The following is a 7,759-nucleotide window of genomic DNA, read 5'->3' as shown; positions in this document are numbered from 1 at the left end:
CTGTTTTGCCTTATTGTGACCTTGACCTACTGACCTCAAAGTAAAACTTGACCTGTATTTCATGATGTGACACCTGTATACCAAACGTTATCATCCTAGGCTCAAGTCTCAAGTTATCATTCGGAAACGGTTCAACTGTTCAGGGTCACTGTGACCTTGACCTTTGATCTACAGACCTCAAATTCAAACAACTTGTATTTTATCATGTTACACCTGTGTTACAAAAGCTATGATCCTATGCCAAAGCGTTCGCAAGTTATCATCCAGAAACCATTTACCTGTTCAGGGTCACTGTGACCTTGACCTTTGACCTACTGACCCCAACGTCGAACTTGACCTGTATTTTCTGACGTTACACCTGTGTACCAAAAAAATATTTAAATCGGTCAAGATTTTCACGAGTTATTATCCCGAAACCATGAAAACCAACTGACTGAAAGACAGACAAGCTTACTACATGGGTGTATAACAAAACATTCTCTTTAAAATTTCATGGAAAATATTACTTAAAATATAACTATGTTAATTAGTAGACAACCTTTACCAAATAAACCAGAAAACAATTATCTAAAATAAGATCAATGAAACTTTAGTATGTTTTATGAGCATAACAAAACCAATGTGATAATAATACTTTATCTCTTAAAGTAACAGAGCTTAGTCAATCACTGCTGTTCTCAAAGTAAATTTAGTTTCCAAGTAAATCCTGAATTCCTATCTTTAAAAGTTTTTTTTTTATTCAAGTTCTCTTGTTCTCCTGTCTTTTCATATTTTCTGGTGTTTCTTTCTTGCTTTTCAAGTATACTGGTTTTGTTGACCTTCCATTTTGTAGCTGCCTGCTCTCAAGAAGTAAACCTGTAAAACACAAATCAAACATTGTAAGTTGATAAAAAGAGACCCCAACAAAAAAGACATGTTTTCATACTCAAAGCTTTCAGAAAGCAGGCAAACTAAAACAAATAAATATAACATTTCTATTACAAAATGGACATTATTCTGACAAATTTGAAATATTTTCATCTGTTTCAATACAGAGCTGGCCAAAGTTTTTCCTAAACAAGTCTATGTAAACCATATGACCAAATGGCAGGGCCATATTTGACCCAAGAGGGATAATCTGAACTAACTTGGTAGGCGAACTTGCTTTTAACCGAAACAGAATGGCTAAGGCAATTTTGGCAGAGGGTCACCTAGAGATCATTACCATAAAATATTTTTGAAATCCAGCCAGGGCTTTTCACCAGCAAATTGGCTAGGCCCAGGCCTTTAAAATTTGCAAATTTATGTGCGATAACTGTCCAGTTTGGGAAGAAATGCTATTCATGGAAAGATGGTGTTAGTGTATGAATTTGAACAGTAATAAATATTTTCAACTCAAATTTAATTTTTACTGAAATAGACTAGACTACAGCATTTTTCAGACTTCAAGTTTTACAAATCTAATCACAGGCCGTTTCTTCGGTGGTATTATCACCCGTACCCTCAAAGTTACGCCTTTTTATCCCACGGTCGAAAGATTACCTTCAATTTCTTTCGATACTGCCAAGTGTTTAACAGCGAGCTCGAAGAGCAGGCCCAAAGGGCCTGCTCGAGAATCGAGCTTTACGTTAACGCAAGTATACTTTCACACTGGGTGATGGATATGAAAAGTTTCGTCGGAAGTTCTTAAAAAGCGCACCCTAGCGGACAGGTGCTCACAGGAAATACTTCTCTCCGGAGTGAATACAGAACATCATTCAGTTGCTAAAAATTATTCATCACTCAACAATAATGCAAGAAAGATTTCCAGTTGTTTGAAAAAAAAATATTATTTCCATTTAAAAGATCAAGCATCGGCCAGAAAATGGAAAAAATGTCATTAATAAGCAGAAAGCAACGGGAACACGGTAATGACGTCACCGTGACACCGGCTTCACAAAAATTTTGCAACGTATGATATACAATGTTATAGGCATGGTGACACTAACTGTAGACTGTTTTTCAAGTGAATAGGTTCTCGCGAATTCTTTTGAGTAGTGAATAGTTTCTTTGTGACAAAAAAAATAATGCATTTTATTTTTAGCTAAATCTGATTTCTTTGAGCTCGCTTTGAGGCTTTGCCTTATTTCATATTAGATTTGCAGTAATATTTCCCATTATATGACATTTTCTCAGGAAAATAATCAACCGAAAGTAAACACCGAAAGACGAATTAAATTTATCTCGCCTGAACCACGGACTAACATATAAATTCCGGGACATGGAACATACATGTAACAGATTAGACTGGTATTTAAATGCAATGCATATCAACACGCAGTACTGTGCGCTATAGTAAGACAAAAATTGATACCCGAGAACCACTTCCTCCGGTAATACTAAAATGTAAACAAAATTATACCATTTGTTGGAGTGATTTTTGGGAAATGATACCTTGCATTTTGGGATGTTTCTTTGCCAAAGTTGGGAAAAAATGCAATATTTTTGGATTGGGAAGTGGCCGAGTACAGGCCTCTGTCATATAAGGATGAAAAGCCCTGCCGACTAACAATATCTGACAAGAAATCATTTTCAAAGTTTTTCTTTTCGGTTGCCATGGCAACTAGAGTTCTATATGGAATTAAATTCTTTGGGCAATTTTGAAAGAGGACAACCCAATGATCATTCCTGTGAAGTTTGGTGTAAATCTACCCAGTGGTTCTGAAGAAGATTTTTTACAAATTGTTGACACATGACAGACATCAACTCACCTTGTCACCCTGTGACAGGTGAGCTAATAATTGTTTAAATTTTCATACATGTATAAAATTTTATGGTTTTGTCCAGAAATGCTTTTTCATTCAGGTACCATATCATGGATTTTCACATCAAGAAAATGATATGGAGTCTTTACTAAGGCCTAATAAAATCTTTGTTTCCAGTAACATGCTAAAAAATTATGGTAGGTAGGTCGGAAAAACTTTTTTTTTATATTTTATTAAGGGGGACTTTTCGGAAATTATTTTTGTGTCAAACATGAATACAAATAAGGGGGTTATACCTCTAGAGCATCTGAAAGTTGATTTATAACATCACTGACCATGTTTAAAGCATAAAAAGTGCAGTTTTGCAACTTTTGTCAAAAAGTTGAAAAAAAATGTCCTCCAAGGCCAAAAAACATTTAGGGTCAGGTCAAAAGTTTAGGGTAGGTCGGGATACCGGAAACAAACATTTTTTATGCCTAACGTTCCTTGATATTTGATTTTGTGCACTGACTCAACCACAAAAAATCTATCCACACAAATACTAATGATTTTACAGTAAACCATGCTTTTTGAATGATTGAAACTGTTTCCCACAGCTGCAACTATAAAGAAATAGAAAGATAGAAACAAATACCTTATGAGCTGCTAGCAAGTGGTTTCAGTCTGTCAACAAGCACATTGGAGCAGTACAACAATACTTTGTATAATAGACCAAGATGCCTGAAAAAAGTGAAAAGTGAGCAAATTAAGAAAACGTGGACAACCAGCTCTTTTGAAATTTCTAAGGTTTAAGGGCTAACATCTTTATCGCAAAAGCTGTTGTTTTTTTTCTATTTTCATGCCAATAAAATGACCCCAATTATATCATTGGCATGGCGGGAGAAATACGTTATATAAAACTTTTTTCAATGAAAATAAAATAGTAGCAAATTTTGTCAAAGTGCATAACGAAACAATGTAAATGCGGTTAAAAATTTCAGTTTTAAAAAAAAAATCAATGTATGATTGGGTTTGTTTACACGACTGACCAGCCAGAATGGCTAAACATTACTTTAACCCAGTGAATGCCATGTACCTTTTTGACTTGGTGGTCTATGACCTTCACTTTGCTCGATATCATTAAAAGGCAAAAACAGACTGGTAAAGCAACTAGAAGAATTTGTTCAGCCTTCCTCAGTTTAGTATGAACATAGGAGCCGGCAAAATGCTACAATTGTTTATCGGGATCTAACGGCCATGATTCATAAACATATAACTTTAAACGTATTTGAGTATGCGTGCAGTGTACAAAATTCAGATTTCAACTAACTCATTCTGGCAACCAGATAGAACATTTTCCAAGCCTGACACCAATTTCACATGCCTAAACATAAAGCACCATAAAACAACTGGTCTTATACCCTCGAAATACTTCATCATATTGTTTAGGACATGCTCGATTGGGGATTCCTAGAAGAACAGGAATTGAATGCATCGGAACAACAAGTAATGTGAGCGGCTTCGGTTTGCATTTGCAGAGCTCAAATTTAACTGTTTTGACCAATTACAAATTTTAGCACGTAGCTTTTTTTCTTTTTGCTAAATCTGAAAATCTACTTGCAAATTTAGACTTTCAATTAAAAATGTTAGAATATCCTCCAAGCACTATTAGATAGGCCTCTTTTAACAACTTGTCTAGCCTGGAAGAGTAATTTTGATCTTTCCCTAGTAAGGTCTTCGTTAACAAAAATGCCTTTCATATCACTGGCTTTGCACTTAACACGCGATTTAAAGACATTTCTTCTGACGTGATAATTAGTAAACTTTACTAATATATCCCGTTTTTTCTTAAGATGCCTGGGTCCAACACGATGTGAACGATCGATTTCGTTGTAAGTCAGGTGAAGACCTAACTTGCTGGCAATATTAATGACTTTTAGATCAGTGTCTTCATCTTCACTTTCATCTACGCCTGATATTCGAAGGTTATTCCTTCTACTATACTGTTCAGCCTGATCCAATTTATTTTCCAGGTATTCAACTCTTTCACTCAACTTTTTATTTTTTATTTCAAGGCAATCTATTTGATCCTGAAACCCGGTTAAAACTCCGTCAATAACTCGTTTAGAGAATTCATCGAACTTTTTATCTAGAGTTTCATATGTGAAATCTCTCATTTCTTGTTTCAGAGAGGTTCTTATTGTTTTAGCTATATTAGAAAGGTCATCTTTGGACAAAACTGACTGTGATTTTTCTGATCTATTCGACATTTTTTTCTATGCTTAATATGGGTGGGGTATTTGTTTACATTGGAAAGTTAGTTACTCACGTTTCTAAAAATGTCAGCAGGTCCAACCATGCACATGCTGTACTGGAGTGCCATCCATATTCTATATAAAAGTAAAATAATTCCATTAATCAGTCATGCCTGCAAGTAAAATCACGGATTTCTTAATTTTAAAAATTCAATATAGGCTTAGTAACAGAGAAGTTCCAAGAAATTAATGTACCGGAAAGGAATTAAAATACGAAGTGAAAAGCGACACCAAGGTTAATCTATTCTCTCATTCTCCGAGCTGAAGACCTCGTTGGATAAGATAAAGTTTTTTGTTTTCTCAAATTTTCAAAATGTCGGCGCCAGTGTAACTGTATCTACTCTCACTGTAAATCAATGTAAAGCTAAAAATGTTCAAAATGTCGCCGTTTAAAAATGCTATTCAGTAATGAATAAAACATGTTTGTATCACAAATATATCAGTGTAGTCATGTTACCGGCTGATTAGCTTGTGACGCAACAAAATTAACAGCTTACTTTGAATATTCTTTCGTGTCGCAGACATCTTATTGTGCGGATATTGCGTTTGGCCTACTGATCTGACGGACGCTTATTAACATTAACGAAGACCGTGATATCCCGAATTTCTTCGGGGTCTTCGCACGCCCGTGGTCTAAACCGGAACTCCATATTTTTTATCGATGTAACTCAATGCAGACTTGGAGCGGTCTTCTGCGCATGCCCGAAAGTGATTATCAATTGTAGTGCACGGCAAAAATATGCATATTTTTGCATGTCCGCATGCATTTAGTGTACCATATGCATAAAATACTGACTAAAGCTTAGGGTTAGTATCATCATTGTTATAAAATATATACATTTAAGATATTTTCGTTCAAATTTAGTTAATCCGGTATGTACCAGAGTCTGTAATTTATACCGGCGCTCCAAGTCACAGTCTTTTTTTATTTGGATAGTATGTGTTGTTTGGATTACCTCGTATGTTACCGTAGTGGGATTCGATCCGCAAAGCGACGAAAATCGGTAGGATCGATTCCCTATAAAAATAAATATTGCACGGATAAATCGTGTCCAATTCCCGCCAAATATAATTATTATTATTATTATTATTATTATACCAGATGTATATAGCGCCCTTTTCATGATTAATTTCACGTTCAAAGGCGCTTTATATAATTCAAATGCAGCCACACAGGGCGCATAATTCATCCTCTACTAGCACAGACACAGAGCGATCTGACCAGAGGGACAGAGTGAGACAAAGCCCCCACGACAGAGAGATCAGATACAGGCTTGTCCGGCTAATTTAGCCTAGCTCGTTTCGAATAGACAGCCTGGTTCTTTTACGTGCCCAGTGTATACCACTGATGGGAAACACTAAAAAGCGTTTCTGAAAATTCCCGAGTAGCTGCCGGGGATCGAACCCCCGACCTCAGGATTGGAAGGCCGGTGTGCAAACCACTGAGCTATCCGTCTATATATAATAAAGAATAGTTCGTAATGCCGTTTACTTTATCTGAGTGTTCTTTATCACGATAACTGTTCTCGGTCGCCGTTATAGATCCAATTATAGCACTATTCAAATTATATAGTATAAAAGTATATGAAGAGTATTTAACAGCTCTTTTTGCAAAACAAATCTACAACACCGAATGAAATCTAGATGGTGTCATTCAAATTGATATATCTTACAATTTCCCGTGGCTCTAATTAACTTAATATACGCATTATCGTTCTCAAATTCGTAAACATTTCTTATCTCCAAGAGCATTACGTCTTTTGACTACCAAATCAATAACGGCCTTCATTGAGAGGTTAAAGCACACAACTTAAGCCTGACAACAGACCAACAGCAAAGGCACATGTTATGATGTCCGCTAAGTCGTTGACCGTTATATATTTAAAATTTGCAAAATTGTGATTGTAGTTTCATTTTAGACCCACCTTCCTAGTTTTATGATGGAGTGCCTCTTTAGAAGTTTTGCGCGAAGTTTGGTACAGCCAACGATTTTCTAAAATTTCTCTCACAGGACACATGTTCTGCATCCTATATGGAGGTGAAGTGAGTCGGAGACCCGATATAGATTTCTAAAGATTACTTAAGACAAGATATATGAGCCGCCCCATGAGAAAACCAACATAGTGTGATTGTGACCAGCATTGATCCAGATCAGCCTGCGCATCCGCGCAGTTCGGTCAGGATCCATGCTATTTGCTAACAGTTTCCCTATTTTCAATAGGCTTTGAAAGCGAACAACATGGATCCTGACCAGACTGGGCGGATGCGCAGGCTGGTCTGGATCCATGCTGGTCGCAAACGCACTATGTTGGTTTTCTCATGGCACGGCTCATATGTATTGAAACTATTTGATTCTCCACTATTTAAAGCTTTCAAGGCATTCATGTTAACTTCAGAAAATTTTGAAAACAATTCAAAATAAGTCAGTGGAACTGATATAATATTAAAATAGTTCGTGGTTTTCTGAAAAACTAACGCTTTTGTGAGTTCCTCTATATAGTTTGTACATATTCTACGAGTGCTTTTATACCGTCCAGAAGTCATGAAATCGAAATTTTTAACTGACAAGAAAGTCTTTACTTCTGTTCTGACTGCACAACTGCGTTTTTTTTTTTTTTTTTTTTTTTTTTTTTTTTTTTTTTTTTTTTTTTTTTTTTGCCCCCGTTATTAACTTGTTATATTTTATCTATGCATTTTTGTACAAAACTGATATACACACAGATATAGGGTTCCGTTTTACAC

General features: G+C 35.9%; 1 long non-coding RNA gene across 1 annotated transcript; it reads right to left on the bottom strand.

Moving 5' to 3' along the window:
* Window positions 1-362: 362 nt before the first annotated feature.
* LOC128552023 (uncharacterized) lies at window positions 363-7,140 on the bottom strand. Its single transcript, XR_008368951.1, has 3 exons — window positions 5,032-7,140; window positions 3,358-3,443; window positions 363-855 (listed from the first exon to the last, which is right to left on the bottom strand). It is a non-coding gene; the product is annotated as an uncharacterized LOC128552023 (long non-coding RNA).
* Between the last annotated feature and the right edge of the window lie 619 nt (window positions 7,141-7,759).

This window comes from Mercenaria mercenaria, unplaced genomic scaffold (genome assembly GCF_021730395.1).
Source record: "Mercenaria mercenaria strain notata unplaced genomic scaffold, MADL_Memer_1 contig_1953, whole genome shotgun sequence".
Lineage (NCBI taxonomy): Eukaryota > Metazoa > Mollusca > Bivalvia > Venerida > Veneridae > Mercenaria > Mercenaria mercenaria.
The sequence above is the reverse complement of the archived record's forward strand: the minus strand, read 5'-3'. Positions and strand labels throughout refer to the sequence as shown.